Genomic DNA, 17,225 nt, shown 5'->3' on the forward strand with positions numbered 1-17,225 from the left:
GCGCTGCAAGTGCAATCCAACTTTTTTGACGTCCGAAGAAGCCATACATTCACGCACAGAATAAAACATTGATAAATTGGGACCAGTGATTGCAACGTCTAGTGGATATACCCGATTTATGTACAGATTGTCACCTGCAGATTGGTGTGTGAGTGAGCTGCTTTAGACTCACATACTCTGTTTTTTTGTTATTTCCTAAACTGAAAGAAACATTTAACAAAAGTGCTGATACGTTTTATTATAGAGTTTGTTTAGACATAGATCCAGAATTTTTTTCAATGCTGTTTATGCCTAAATAATTTTTTAATCACTTTCTTCGGAATCTGGCGTTGTTTGTAGTAATGAGAGAAACATACTTTATATTCTGTTTGATCTATATCTATTTGTTGAAATTTGATACACAAAATTAAAGATTTTAATTAACTTGAGTACTAATAGTTTAACATATTGTTATTGTTTTTTTTTGTGCGATGTCCCTGTATTTTACTTCCATTTATGATATTTTTCTTTATGGTAATCTAATGTCAAGCTAGCTCGTATTATTTGTCTATCTGAATCAAGGGGCTCAAAAAAATATATCCTTGAATGAAAAATCTAGTTAAGCAGTTTTATGACTCGCGTCATAGAAGATTACGCGTCAAGTCAAGATTACCCACCCCGGTGAGCATCTAACAAATCATGTCCAAAAAAGAAATTATAAGCAGGGACGAATACTCAAAAAATCACGTTGAATGTAAGATTAAAAGAAAACGAGACAGTAAGTAAATTAAAGACTAAAATAGATGAAAATAGGCCACAATTGGTTTCATCTAGTTTCATGTGTGTGCGAGCATTTAAATGACCGGTAAGTATAAATAAAAGTTATACTCACATACGCAATATACAGGATGATTTAAAATTGGCTTCATTCCGTTCCTGCACGACGACACATTAAACCAATGGATTACTGAACACCGGGGCAAATTTGAGGAGTTAATTAACCAAATACGAGAAGCTGCTAGATATTAGTGGATAATATAGAGATTACACAGGCACTAACTTGTGCTGACAATAATCAACCTTTTGAAAAAGTACGTTTCACAGTCTACGAATCCTGTTGAATTTGCCGTTGATCCACGTCTATTTTATTGTCACTTTCTGTATAATTCCATAGTTACCGCAGTTTTGACAATTACGTAGCTACAGGTATTTATGTGATGTTAATTAGGTAAATTACCTTGAAAAACATTTTTGTCATCTGTTTGATACAGCTTTTTGCAAATTTCATAGTTTTTAATTACAATAAATTTTTTTACAATTTTTTCTGTACTTCTTAAACACCGCCAGAGCACACCTTCAGAGGAATGACGCCATTTTTGAATATCCCTGTAGAAGTAAGTCCCTTGAAATAGATCTTTCAATCATTTTTGGAAATAGATTAGGAAAGGCATTTTTTAAATTAATGTTTATTTGGTTTGAAGCACTAACCATCTGAAATAACTTTTTAACCGTCTCATAAAACCGAAACAGTTGTGTGCACTTAGCACCAGCTGAAGCCGTTTGCTGATTTAAAGGTTGTTTTTGGAACCATCTCATCAAACCGTAACAGCGGTGCGCGCCAGCACAGAACCGATGCGGTATCGTGGAGCGCTCTATGCAGTTGCAGCAGTTTCAGTGACCACTTATCAACGGAAAATATGTTGTGTGTAGTTGCGCGTTGCCTTAATGATTATTGGTTGGCTTTTTCTTTATAAGAATTATTGTTCGGTTCTCCAGGAACTAGCGAAAATTTGTTTAATTGCTAGGATGATACAATTCAGAAATTTTGTTCCATAAGTATTTAGTTTTCTGACATTCTGCAATAAATCTTAAGAAAAAAAGGATGTCTCTTAAGAAACTTAGCTCGGGAGTTATATGCCCATTACCAGCAAACTAAGCAGAATGTGCACTGGCATATAGGCTATGAGCAAACTAAGAGTCTAAGACATAAATTTCATCACAGTTGAAATGTAAAATAACAATCGTTTTAAGCAGAATGTGCACCTGCATTTAAGCAAGCTGGCCATTTTTTAATATAAATTCATTCAGAGATTAAATGAAAGTTATTTGAATAGTATTAAACGTTGGAAGGTCGACATATTTTTTTCAAATTATTTTTTGTTGGTACCAAAATTAGCTCGACTAATACTTCCTCCAGGCTTGCCAAGCATGCATTTCTGTTTGATGTTATTGTGGATTATTTAATGTTATTGTGAAGAGAAATGTGAGAGAGTATTTTCTAAAGCGGGTGCTATCATAAACGAGCAAAGAACTAGACCCAGTAAAAAGCATCCGCAAAAAAATGTATTCTTAAATCTTAAATAATTTTTAAATGAAAATGAGATTTTAAACATTTTCGCATATATATGTTTTTTTGTTCTTTAAGTAGTAACTCCTGACCCATGGTTTGTTTTTTATTTTAGAATATTTTATTTTATTAAGTTTACCAATGTTAAGAATTATGGTTTTAATAAAGGAAATCATTATATATCAACACTATTTCATCATCATTGTGCATTTTTTGTGGAAAAGTTAAAAATTAACATGTTCCTTTTAGAACCGCATTTTGGAACCCATTACCAAGGTGGAAGTGGAACGTTGTTACCTGTTACAGAAAAATAACCGTTTATCACACCTCTAGTAGATACTGCTCTGTCTCGAATTTTCAAGTCCAATATTTCAATGGTGTTGCACCTGAAAATAAGGTAGGATTTTTCTCACATGCTGCAAACTAATTTCCTTCTCCTTCGCTGCTAGAGTCTAAGGAATATTTACAACTAGGACTTTACTGAATCTTTTATTGCCGCAAACGAAAGACATGTTTATTCAATACGGTCTCCACTATTGCCCCTATACCAACAAAATCTCGGGCATACATTTCCTGTGTAATTTCAACCCAGTGTGAGTTATATATATTGAAAAAGTTTTAGTGCGCCGGGTGTATAATAGATACCTAGGCTCTAAACAATTGCTGAAAATAACACATTCAGAACATGCAGGATGTTTCTTGAAAGCTTGAACGTATTTCCTCTTCATAAGACCGTTAATAATTAATTTTGAATAATTTGTATATTGTAATTGGTAATAACCTATAGTAAAATGCTATTTAACAATGCTACTGTTAAAGCAGTCTGGCTCAATAAATAATTTAATTCGTACCCTTTTTGAGACAGACAGTTTTTTGTAATATTTTGAATTAAAGTAGTCGTTTAATTTTTAATTGTGATGCGTTACTTAATTTAACAATCTAAGTAAACTAAAATTATGTTATTATTTGCGAACAAACCTTATATTAGGCAAGTTTAATTGGTCTGATTTCCATTAATTGGATGCACATATTGGATTAAGTGGATGCATAATACACTAGTTGATTGGGATAATTAAAAAGTAAATACAGGGAGGATTGTCATGAAAAGTATTGCAAGAGTTTTTACTTCAAACTCAAATTCAACATTTTGGAACAAATGGAAATCGTCAAATCTAACTATTTTCGAAAGCAGAAATGTTCACTTACTTTCTCATCGGATGTATCCACCGCAGTGCACAAACGGGTGAACTAAGATCGGAAATATAATCCTTTCAAAAAATTGGTGCATGCATTGAATTCTTACATGTACATATACATTTTCCCTTGTGTGTTAAAGTTTTGTTCGTGCTCTCATAAAATTAATAACAATCAAAGCGCATCGTTATTTATATTAGGAAGTGTTGAGGCATCAGTGTGGATGAAATCTAGTGTTAAATCTTAATGCAAATCTATTATATTCAAAAATATGGAAATCGGCAGAGGCACGAAAAATAGTCTTAGTGAATAAATAAAACAAGCGTTTCTAATATATTCTGTTTATGATTCAAGGGCACATCAAATAACTCTTGAATATAAAGTCTGGTCAAGCGCTTTCGCCAATCATGTCTGCATCAAATCCGCCGGAAAAACAACCTAAAAACAGAGTATAAAGAGAAAAATAACTTTTCACACAAGAAACAGCTTCAAGGACACCAAACAAAACATTTATAAAAATGTAAAATTTAAGTGTTTTCAAGACATTTAAATATTTTATTTTTCACAATAAAACTATCATTTGCTGAATTTTATTCAGAATAACTGTAGGTTTTGTTTAAAACTCTAACCAGTTATTGCTAATTGTTTTAACACTCAAAATGCTTATATGATAGATAGTGTTTATATAAAATATTATAATTGTCAGATGTTTAATAGTTCTATTGCACTTAAGATTTGGGCACTTAAACCAAGAAACGACTTTGTTAGTGGTAATTCCAATAGTCAATGACTAATCTAAATACATATCAAGGGTGATTTACACCATTAATTATTAAAACAAATTAATAGCTCGCCAGCCAATGTTGTGGACATAAAAGGGAAATTAAATTCCAAAAATTCCTAAAAATATGGAATGTCCAAAATTTCATTTAGGATGCCGTATAGAAAAACCGAGAGTCATCCTGGCTCGGTAAAATCGGGCATAAAGAAAACTTTGCACACGTTTTTAATTTGAAAAAAGTTCAAATGGTGCTTTGTTCCACAATGGATGCGGGAGAATTGATAGCGAGCTTTCAAAAAGGGTACGTGCAGAATACGTGTTCTATCTCGGTTTTCGAGGGTTAATGATTAAGGGGATGCTGTTCAAAAGTGCTCTCTTCCGGTTTATCTAACAATGAATAAAAGACATGGTGTCGTAAGAACTAGTGTGGCTAAAGGGCATGGATCAAGTTACTTCGCAAATCGCCGGTATTTTGCATAAAATCCAATAATTTGAAGACAATTTAAATTTGTTTAGAACATGGTATTGTTTGTTTCTTTGTACTGCTGGCTTGTTGAAATGGTTTGTTAATTTTTTCTTTTTTGTCGTCTTTACCAATTAGTTCTTAAGATTATACAGGGTGTTGCAGTGGTGCAAATAATCTCACATTCTTATTAGGTGTTTATGGAAACCAGCGGTGATCTGAAATGTTTGCAACTTGAACAAACGATACAAATCTAGAGATGAGCGAATCTGGTTTTCGTCTTGTAGTCTTGTCCTTGCGAAAAGGCACAAAAATTCCATGTTCTGCAAGAGTCTTGTGAGGATCCCGCAAAACGTGCACAATTTTGCACAAAATGATTCATAGAATTGTTTATAATAATATTTAAGTGGTTTATTACCTTCTCGATCACCAGTTGATCAATAAAAATAAAATTAGGGAAAAATGTTTTGTCGGAAGCCGCAGTTGGATAGCTTACCTTCCGATCACAAAAAGTTATTGGGACCTGAAATTAGCTTTTACGGTTGGTTTTAAAGCCTGGACGTTTAGATGAACAAAAAAAAATGTTATTAAAAATAATAAAATCAAGGTTGAACAAGTAGGTGGAGTCGAGTTTTTAATTCATGCTCAGAAGCTCCCAGAGTCACAAACCACCTAAACCAACAAAATATATACTTGTTATACAGTACGCGGCCAACCTGTATATTTTTCGAAAAATTGCTCGGACCTGTCTATTTTGTTTTTAGAAGCCCGATTTCTGAATCAATTTTTATTTATTTTATACAGGATGGTTTTTTTAAATAGAAGCCCCGCTTTTTGTGATTTTGTTCCGTTCTAGACAAAATTATAATATTTTTGTATGTAGCATATCCTATCTTTTTTATGTATGCAAAATTGCCACTCCACTTTATAACCTGATTGAAATTTATGCTAAAAGAGGTAAATTAAGTGCTCAAATTGTCATCCATTGGCTTTATCGCAAAAACCAATCACCCATACCCTTCAACATTATTGAGTTATTGCTTGCGTTTTTGTCAATATTCCCCAATTTTATTTTCACCGATTTTCATGAACATCGGATTTTAAATAACCTTATAAGGAGTAATTCAAGAGTGTAAGACCAGGTGATTTCGGAGGCTTTTTTATCGACTATGTTGCCAATTTCCCGAAAACCTCTAAAGATAGGTTATATTTTAAAAAGTTGGCCTCTATGAATAAAAAATAGTTCGAAATTTGCGCATTCTTCTTCTTCTTCTTCTTATACTTTTCCGAGATCTTGCGAGCTGCTAATTCTGAGCACGCTTCTGCAGTATTTCGTGAGATGTTGAGTGCCAGCTATCCTTCCATCTTTTAGGTAGTCTGCCCACTGGTCTAGTACCTACTGGTTTTCTCTTCAACACGATATGCGGAAGACAGTTTTCGTCCATTGACGTCTCTTTTGGTCTCTTTACGTGACTGTACCGCTGTCTCTTTCTTTGTCTTTCCCATCGCACCACGTCCTGCACTCCACACTGTTCCCAGATATCCGTGTTTCTCACCGTGTCTCTTCTGATTTTTCCCACGATCGTTCTTAGAGTCTTCATCTCTGCTACTCGCAGCATGTACTTTGTTTTATTTGTGGCTTCTCGTATCTCTATGCCGTATGTCATAATGGGTCTCACGCATGTTTTGTATATTTTAACTTTGCTCGCTGTTCGCATGTATTTATTTGCCCATGCGATTTCCCTAAGACATCCTGATAATGCCGCAGCTTTATTAATTTGGTTTCTTAGGGTCTTGACTGGGTCATGACTACTTGACAGCTCCATTCCAAGGTATTTAAATTGTAATACTTGTTCTATAATTTTGTCTTCGATAGCAAATTTACATCGAACAGGTTCCCTGGCGATTGTCAAACTCTTTGTTTTGTTAATAGAGATTGTCACGTTGAGCCGTTGGCTGATTTGGTGGAATCTGAAAAGCTGCCTCTGGAGGTCGTCTTCGTTCTCCGCGATAATTGCGGCGTCGTCGGCATAACAAATGATGTCGCTGCTTCTATAATTGTATCCATTAAGATATTGAACAGAGACGGACTGAGACTATTTCCCTGTCTGATTCCTCATAGTATTGGAATGCTATTTGATATTTGGTTTTGTGATTTTACTTTTGTTGTGTTGTGACTATTTATATTGTGAATTACTTTTGTAGTGTTTGTTGGTGTTTTCCTTTCCGTTAAGCTCTTGATGATGTCGTCTAGACGCACCCTATGAAACGTCTTGGTCAGATCTATGAAGCACATATAGGGCGGTGTGTGGAATGAAATATAGCGTCTGTTGTTGATCCGTTCCTCCTAAATCCCTGTTGTTCTTCGCGGTCTTCTATGTGTTCCTCTAGCTTATTCTTCAGTATTCCTGTAAATAGGTTCATTGTACTATCTAGGAATGTGATTCCTCTGTAATTGTCTGGGCATGTCTTCTGTCCCTTTTTAAAGATAGAAATCTTGATGCTTTGAAGCCAATCCTGCGGTATTTGTGCTATGCACAGAATATTGTTAAACAGTAGGCATAGTTGTCTCGTAAGTTCCTGTCCGCCATATTTCAGAAGCTCGTTAGGTGTGTTGTCTAGTCCCGGAGCTTTCTTGTTTTCCAGTTTCTTGAATCTTATTTCTATTTCCGATTCGTCGATCGTAGCGTTAAATAGAGTTTCGTGTTCTTACAAATTTACTGTTTATTCAAATTTGTAAAGCTGTCTGAAGTATCCCTCCCAGGATTCCATAGACACTCTTTGGTTTGTGCATACTCATTCACTGGCTTTTCCTGTTTTTGAGCAGTTTCCATACATTTCCCTGTGCGCCTTACATATCGTATTCCATGTCGGCAGTAAACTTAATCCAATAGTCTCGTTTGATTTCTATTATTTTTTAGTTTACTCTGTTGCTAGTCTGTATATATTCGGATTGTTGTTCTATTGTCTGTAGGCTCTTGTACTCCAGATAGCTGCTTATTTTTAGGTCTGCGAGTTGTTTCACCTGGCAGAACCATGGCTTAGTGCGGTTATTTGCGTTTATGTTGATCCCAATCAGGTGCCACGTTACACCCTTCTAAATTGTTAGTTAGCCTACTTTCGAAGAGTGTGCCTTCGGATGCCAGTGACTCCGTGCTGTATTTTTCGATGTACTCTGGCGTTTTTCTGGCAGTTTGAGGGCGTTCCAGCAGATTGATTTTGCATAAAATTACGTTGTGATCTGTTCCTATATTGGTTGATGATAACGCTCTGACGTCAAGAACTTGTGATGGTGTGATGACTCTATTCGTAATTATGAAATCAATCGTTGATCGTTGGCCTCTGGTGTTTTCAGCCCTGTGCTGTATCATAAATGCTATTTTTAACGGCCACACGTTATGGCAACTCAACAGTTCAGGATAACATCTTCGATAACGCAGCAACACAACCGAGGTGTGCTCTATCTCCCAGTTAACGTATGCGTTTCCGACCCAGTTATCCATCAAACGTTAAAAAGGAAAAAATGTTGGATGCATAAAGTGAGATGCCCTTATACGAACAGTCTATTAGTTAGAGAAAGTTAACATCAAACCATCGAAGGTTCTAAAACATATGCGCCACATGTGCACGTTTTGACCATTTGGCCTACCTACTACCATACTTGTCTTTGTTTATGATTTGCAGTCACTTTCAATTTCGTTCGTTACTGTTCTTGATCTATCTTCTCAAACGCTTTCAATGGAGCATGCACAGAAGAGGAAAAAAACAACCCGCAAACAATTTGAAAATTTAGTAGAGTTTGTGGAGGAAAATAAAGTTTATTTTCAAGTCCATTTACCAATTGTTCTAATAAAGCTAACCTTATAAGACCACCAAAAGATATATTTTTCTTTTAAATTAAAAACAAATTATTGCTAAAAGACAAAACTACGCTCTAATTAAACACAATTGTTTTATTTATTCCCCGAGGTTAACTTCGAGGGACTCACGTTAAGTTCGATAGCGGCATGTGATTTAATGCTGTTATTCTGAAGCGCTATTTCTTAATATAACGTTTGTCGATAGCGTGCGCCTGCCGTGCCGTGCGTCATAATATAAAGGTTTTACTGATAGAAACACCAGTTGGAGCCACATAACGTATTTGACGGATAACATGCACGTTAAAGTTAACGTGAGTGATTCAGCACAGGGCTGATTAAATGTGTTTTTATGCTGGTTCTTGTGCCGGGAAAAAGTATTATTTATTCTCATTTCATTTCTTGCGAGAGGTTGATTAGGAGTTCGTCGTTTTCGTTAATTACTGCCTTGCTGACATTTGCTTTACACCTGGTATCTCCTCGTTTCCTATGCGGGCGTTAAGGTCTCCGAGAATGCTGATTTTATGCCTATTGATTGTTTTATTAACAGTGTTCTAAAGTTTTTCACAGAAGATCTCTGACTCTTTTGTTGGTTTAGAGATGTCTGGGGCGTACAAGCTTATTAGGTGTATGACAGTTTGCCCAGTCCTCAGCGACACTCTTAATGTTCTATCATTCACATAGTCTATTTCTTCTATGTTTTTTGTATATCTTTCGTGTATTAATATGCCCATTCCGAATTGTGCTCTTTCCTGTTTATCTCTACCGCTGTGTACTAATGTGTATTGTTCAACCAAGGTGGTTCCCTTTCGTTTTCTTTTTGATTCTGAGATTCCGCAAATATCGATTTTATGCGTTTTCATCTCAATCATAATTTCCTGATCTATTCCATTCCATGATGTTACATTCCAGCAGACGATTCGCGTGATGTTGCGTTCGTTTCCAAAATCGTTTATCCTTTGTCGTAGACTTGTTCGTCATCGTGTGGGTCCGTCCATCTGCGTAATTATAAACAAGAATTGAGGGATTTTTTTGAGACAAAAATGGACTGCTAAATATTATCCAGCATTTATTTTAGCGAGTTCATCGTTCGCTAACACGTTTGATGTTTTGTGGTTGTTGATTTCGAAATATTTTTTGCGTAGCTTTCAAATCAGGTATAATGAATCAAATAAAAATCGAACTTAAACAAACGAAAGGGTTGGGATTTTATATATAGTGTCATTGTGACCTTGCAAACGAAAGAATAAGGACAAGTGCACATTGTTACCTGGATTAGTTGCGGTGAGCATAGACTTATTTTTTGTAGAAATACTTATTCTATTTTTCAAAGTTCCTCATTCTTAATAATTATAGTGAGCTACTCCAGCTATTCAAACATATTTATACGATCTTCTAATTAACATTTTTGAATGGCACAAAAAAACTAGCTAATTACTCAGTAAGAAGTTATCTGGTACAGCTAAATGTCTTCTGCTTTCGCATATTTCCTCTTTGAAATAATTAATTATGAGCATATGACGCATGGACGCCAAGATAGTACACCTATTTACTTTCGTGTGCTATTTTAAAATGCTGCGCTTTACTGTCTAATTATAAAATATGTAATAAAATTATGAACTACTAATTTTAAATGAGCTGATCTGATATTTTGACTTTGATCCAAATATGCTCCATATGCAGGTCCAAATTTTTAAGTGACCTTTTAAGTGTGACCGAAATGAATAAATATTAATTAATTAATAGATAGTTATTTTATTACATTTACAATTGAGAGCAATTAAATGTCGAAGTAAATACAAAGGTAAAATTGCTTTTTCAAAACAGCTTCTAAATGGAAGTGATTAAAGAAAAATAAATGTAATTTGTTTTTAAACAAATAACTAAACTGGTGATTTTGTTGAAAGCATAACATATAAAGAGCAAATTGGAGTTCATTAACGATCTTTGGGGCATTCCAAGATTTAAAATCGTATGCCAAGGATTACAGCAGGCGAGTGATTTATGTCTTAGGTCATTACCATTAATGTGGTTTACAAACAATATTAGCGCTTTTCCTGTAACATTTTAACACAATCTGAGCAAATTGTCGGCTATTTGAACCCGCCGAAATTAAAATAGAAAATGGCTAGTTTTATTGATAATTGATTAAATATAAACTGTATTTACTAAAAAGGGATGACAAAGATTAGTAAAAGATGTTTGTTTAGATGCATGGGTTTTATCGATTAATAAATAGTGATAGAAAGAAAAATAGTTTTAGCCAACCGTTTTGCCCATATTTAAGCCATCGTTAGGGTTCACGCATCAACAGTAAGTGTGATGTATATACATTTTCTCACAAGGCTACAAAACAAATACACAAGGCTACAAAATTAGCGTGATATATTAATTTACATTAAAATACTTTATTCGCAAATAAACGGTAGTTTGGAGGTCAGCAAAAATCACGTCACATCGACGTGATTATCATGAAAATATGTCACAATAAAATAACGTCAATAAACCATGTACACGACCGTCCTAAAAGGTTGAAAATCTCACTACTCCTTTCTTGTTTTGAAATATGTCTAATATTAGACGAAATAAAACAATTGACAAGTAAACCATTTTTAAAGGAATTACCAATACATGATACAGGGTTATTCAAAATTGGCGTCATTTCTATGGAGTTGTTGTCTGGGGGTGTTCTGAGAGTAGGTACAGGACAAATAGTAAAAAAATTATTTGTTTTTTTAAATTCAGATATTTGCAAAAAAGTAGATAAGAAGGATGGCAACAATGTTTTTCAAGGTAATTAACTTTACGTAAATGCATGCTGCTTCTTAATTATTACAAACTGCAGTAACTATGGAATTATACAGAAAATAACAATAAAATAGACAAGGACCGTTTAGGTAAATTCAACAGGATTCGTTGAATGTGGAACGCACTTTTTCGAGATGTCAATTATTGTCCTCATAACCTCGAATTGGAATGTTAACAAATAAACCTACATTTGAGTCTTTAACTCTAAACCAATTAGTGCTGTGTAATTCGGCCTAATTGCCTCATTTTCCACTCTTATCGAGCAGCTTCTGTACCTTAGATACGTGGTCGAAATGTAGCCCTTCCTCGCTATTTATTTGGCGCCTGGAAAAGTGTCAGTTGTTGGGTTCTGAGTACCACTGAAAGGCTCTGCTGCAATTATGTCTAGTAATTGTTTCTCTGTATCTGGAACCCGAACATCTATTGTCGTCCATTATCTTCCATGAGCCAATATCCAGTGTCTCTCGCCCTATGTTGGCGTGAGTTCTTACAGCTTCTCCTATGTTGCATTGGCATTTCCCCGGAACTAATCGTATATCCGCAAATTCATGAAAGGAGCTTCAAAGTAAGTCGCATTTTGACAAATTATTGTTATTATTGACAAAGCCTATATACCTGTAACTATCTGTTAATGACAAAAAGCATCATTGCCTTTTGACTCATTGACTTTTCATCAGAAAGTTGTAAAAGATTGTTTTTTCTTCGGCATCATGTGCCGCAAAGGGCAATGACTCCACTATATGCTGATATTGGAACGTGGTTTCTCGTGTAATGTGCTATTCTGAAATAGCACTCCATTGCTTGGTTCTACAAGCCAACAGGTTATACCTGGACTGCTCTATTTAATTTTTGGCTAGAGGGGAGTTAGTTCTATTTTGTGTAGTGTTAAATTTAATTCTAGACTTAGTGATAAGTAGATGTGAGCCACACTCTATTCCTCTGAATACTCTAGTATAAATAACTTGCCAGTTAGTGTTTTTTTTTAATAATTATGTAATCGATAAAATTTCTGAGTCTCCTAGTGTCTTGATGCCAGGTATATTTCTAGATAAACTTATGTTTCGAAGATTCGTTCAGTATCTTAAGTTACTTACTTACTACATAATTCGCATGATTCAAGGAGTCTCTGTCCTTTGTTTAGAGTTCCTTCACCTAAACTTCCAACTATATTGCTATCTTCGTCACGTCCCACTCTGGCGTTAAGATCTCCCAGAATAATGATGGTCCCCTAATTTCCGACACTGGTCAGATTAGTTTCTGATTGGTAATAGAATTCATCCTTTTCAACAGCTGGTTCGTCAACAGTTGGGGGGTATAGACCTACAACAGATAATCTATGTCCTTTTACTGTGAAGTTTGCCACTACAATTCGTTCATTTAGTGTATCCCAATTTTGCACTTTTTGAGAGCAGATATTTCTTATCAATTAGCAACGATACGCTGTTTGCTGCTCTTCGGTCTTTAGCTACTCCGCCATAGATATGTACCCTCACCCTTCTAGAATGAGTACATCATAATGGTAAACTAAAATAAAAAACGAAAAGCACCCCGGGTGGGTACCGTTAGATTTTTTTTTTCCGGTGAGGTTCAGAAAATGCTCTTACGCACACCCAGATCCGGTGATCTGGCGCTCTGGGCTGTGTGGGACTTGTGCCCTTGTACTCTACTGCCTCATTATCCCTGTGTATTTAATATATTCCAGAAGAGGCTTGAGGGGGGTACGCATGACCTGGTTTGGTATAACTTCATCCCATCCCAGGAGTCTTCGTCTACCTGTTGCATATGACTTGCAGTAACACATGATATGTAGAGTAGTTTCGTCCTCTAATTCGCACCCCCTGCAGGTCAGTTGACCGCTCAGCCCGATCCTGAAGAGGTGTTTTTTGTAGGGGTCGTGTCCTGCAAAAAAAGACCACTATCCTCCTTATTTTTGATCGTTAGATACACACATTCACACACCGATCCATTATGAGCTTCAAGAATTCTGTGGGAGTAAAAAATCGACGATATTAAATACTAAGCCAGAAAGGAAGGGACATTAAAATCCGAATAAACCCACTATAGGAACGTGCGATATTAAAACAATGAGCACAGAAGAACAACGCGAAGAACTAGAAGCGGAACTCACTAAAATAAACTGGAAGAACATAGGGTTGTGTGAGACACGAATGCCTGGGAAAAAAGTCTGTTATTGAAATCAAAACATCTTTTGTATCAAAATAATTATGAAACAAATTACAATTCTGGTTTATGGCAGAGTGCCATTTTTAATTAACCGCAGAATTAAACATTTGGTAATCAAATTCTCTGCCATTTCAGAAATAGTCATCCATCATGTTGAAGATTAGTCACAGGTGTAAGTCACACACGACTTACAGCTTATACGAGTACATCTGTATGCGCCAAGTACGGACTCAGCAGTGAAGAAATAGAAAAACATTTTGAAGATATATGACGGACCAGAAAGCAGGAAAATGCTTATTGCACTGTTATTACAACTTTATCGCAAAAGACTACTAGCGAAATATGGTTTAGTAACTTGTGTGTAAATGTAAGTGCTCAGGATGCATCACGGTAGATATGTATACTTAACATACCCTGCACAGGATTGGATAGCACAATCTAAGCTCTACTTTTAATTTAATATCTTGGTTCATTTCCCGAAATTATTTCTTGGCTTCATACAACAGAGCAGATTCTTAAATCAGTCTCGGTGTGGAGCCGTATTTTACCCACAATCATGGAACACCCTGTATAATTGTTAAGAAATACAGACGATAAATAAATTACTTAATAGCACGATCTCGGTATTTAACCATTTTGATTTCAGTACATATCGTCGGCTACGCCCATGACTTACGGCAATTCTCTAATTTTTGCGACTTTGATAGACTTTTTCAGATTGGAAGATCAAATTCTTGGCAAGTGTTCTTCAAGGCCATAAGACGGCTTCAATTAGTTAATTGCATAGGGTGGTAATAGATTTACTTCAATTTATCATTGTCCTACTTGTTCTTAAGAGTAGGCATACCTAAATGTCAATAAATTACCTGTGGGACGTTGGAAATTACTGAATATTGTAGGTCAATAAAAATAATTTATTATTAAATTGTTAAGATCTTGGGTTAAGATCTAATTGGAACCAAAATATGAACTGTCGTTTCCACGATATTATAAATGATATATTGCGTGCAAGAAGAGGAAGCAAGGTAATTTAGCAAGGTACTGCAAATAATTATATAAATATCAAATCAAATCAAATCATTTCATTTTAATTCATCAACTAACTAAAATTTAAACTAAGAGAGTTTTTAATTAACTAAGTTTTTAAACATTTAAATTAAGCCCTCGTTGTCCCATGTGTTGCTGCCGTTTTACATAAACCTTGCATTTCAAATAACTGTTATAATGTTAACTTTAATTAGTTTCTAAATTTGGGTGACAATTTTAATAACCACGAATGTTTGACGACAATATCACGAAAACCGCAAGAAATAATAATAGGCTATGGCACATAAAAATTTTATAATTTTATAGGGACCTCATTAAAATTGAGATATTCTTGCACCACGACAAACAGAGCATCTTATATTTACGAAAGTTGGCTTTGATGTCATAAAAAAATGGGTCACCCTGTATACATAGAAATTAGTTCGGAAAATGCGCAATTAAACCAAGAATCAACGTGTGCAAACTATTTTTCGAAAAATGAAAACCTGATTTTCAAATAATTACATCCAATACATTTGTCGTTCACTGAACAGTTATTATTTTAAAACCCTTCTTTTGTGTTCGAAAATGGAGAACATGAGATACACATGTACTATAGGAAGTTTGGGTTAGTATCAGCAGCTACTGGGTAATAAATAATTTTTGAAACATCTTTGTTGTAAAATTGGGTTCCATATTTTTCTGAATTCCTACAGGTCTCACAAGTGATCTTTCTGATAACATCCATAAAATTTTAATTACGTAGATAAAGCTAAAGACAGAGAGTCGGTGTATTAGAATCTAAAATGACGCTATTCTCCTATTTTATTATTGTGCACAAATATTTCAAATATTGAAATTTTTGTATTTGCCTTTTTGAAAATTGTTTCTCATGTCATCTCTTTATTATTATATTAACTTTATTACCCTAGTCTACGTTCTCTAATTTATATTTTTTAACTTTATTTCTAAAACGATGGATGTAAACCGCCGCTCCGACCCAAGAGCAAAGCGTTAACACTGATTTTATATTCAGTAATTCATCATTTTCTTTGCCACAGTTTCATAGCCCTAGTCATAAGGGACGATTGGTATCAGGACTTTCATCCAGTGGCGGCTCTTGGGGAGGTTGGGCGAGCGCCCAACCAAAATTTGTCTCGCCCAACCACTTTTAATAGCGATATAAATAATTGCGAATTAAAAAAATCAGATCAAATTCAGCAATAATGATAGTGAACGTGAAAATATTCCGAGTTAGTTAACTTAGAACGTTTATTCCTTTAGCGAACCATTACCAATGTGATATAGTTTTAATTGAAAACGAGGCAGTCATTGCCAGATACCATTAAGAGGTGTGAAATCACAAATAATCTAAAAATAAACATTTTGACAGATCTCACACTTCTTTCGAAGATTTTAGTTGAGTGTTCCATGAAATGAATAAACTATGTAATATTACAATGACAGTACCATCTTCTAGTGCAAGTTGTGAAAGATCTTTTAGCACTTTAAAGATAAAACAAAATTATTTAAGAACAATTATGAGTCAGGATAAGCTTACTGACTTGGGCATCTTGTTTGCTCAAAAAGGTATTGCAAAAAATTGATTTAAAGTTACTTATAGATACGTTTGCTGCTAAGCATAATAATAGAAGAATATCACTTCTACTGTTCTGCGTGAATAACTATTTCATTATTGAATGATTTCACTACCTTAATAAAATTGTATTCAATATTTATAATGTTATTCGTTAATTTAACAGTTTCAAATCCATTTTCGTTAAGTAAAAGGAAGTATTGAAGTTCAAAAAATAGATTTGTTTATAATAGTTTTTATTACAATACTAGTGTTGAAGCAAATTTATTTCATTCAGCATTTGTATCCAACATAATAACGTTTAAAAAAATGTTCACAGAATGTGGTTATTTCGTTATTCTACGAAAGAAGATAAAATCTCGTATAATATTTGTATTGTTAATTCATATTGGGACACTCAAGGTATTGTCAAACGCACGAATCTTTTCAACGCTTGTATGTTAAATAAAAATAACTAAAAAATATTTTAGATTATATTCGGCCAAAGAAGAAAACAAAAGATTTTATAAAATATTGTACCCAACTCTTACAATTAAAAGTATAAATATATCCTGCCCACCTTGAAAAATGTTCCGCCGGCTTTCGCCCAAGCGGAAAATAAAGCTTGCGCCGCCACTGCGTTCATCCAAGAAACACAGAAAGCTCACAAAAAAATTTTCGGGTTTGTTTGCTCAACGAGTTAGAATTTTACTATGCGTCCTATCCAGTAAGTGAAATTCCAACTAATTTATATTGGACGCTTACAGGGTGATTTAAAATTGGCGTCATTCCTTTTAAGGGGTAATAGGGCTCACTTGGAAGGTACAAGAAAAACATTGACAATTTTTTCGATAATTTCTACATTAAATTAACAGTTGAAGATCGAATTTCAACTTTGTTATTAAGCTTTATTTAGAAATTGTTCCATGTTTAATTGGTAGCATATTGGAATACTTAAGCATTCAAAAAGAAAAATTACGATCTTTGCCTCAAATTACGAAAATTTTTGA

General features: G+C 34.6%; 1 long non-coding RNA gene across 1 annotated transcript; it reads left to right on the forward strand.

The window, feature by feature from the left end:
- The first annotated feature begins 1,245 nt into the window (after positions 1-1,245).
- LOC125505768 lies at positions 1,246-14,182 on the forward strand. The gene is made up of 3 exons (XR_007282385.1): positions 1,246-1,373; positions 2,576-2,723; positions 13,749-14,182. It is a non-coding gene; the product is annotated as an uncharacterized LOC125505768 (long non-coding RNA).
- The last annotated feature ends 3,043 nt before the right edge of the window (positions 14,183-17,225 follow it).

The sequence above is a fragment of the Dendroctonus ponderosae genome, unplaced genomic scaffold, assembly GCF_020466585.1.
Source record: "Dendroctonus ponderosae isolate FM_Combo_2020 unplaced genomic scaffold, Dpon_F_20191213v2 Dpon_F_20191213_1, whole genome shotgun sequence".
Taxonomy (NCBI): domain Eukaryota; kingdom Metazoa; phylum Arthropoda; class Insecta; order Coleoptera; family Curculionidae; genus Dendroctonus; species Dendroctonus ponderosae.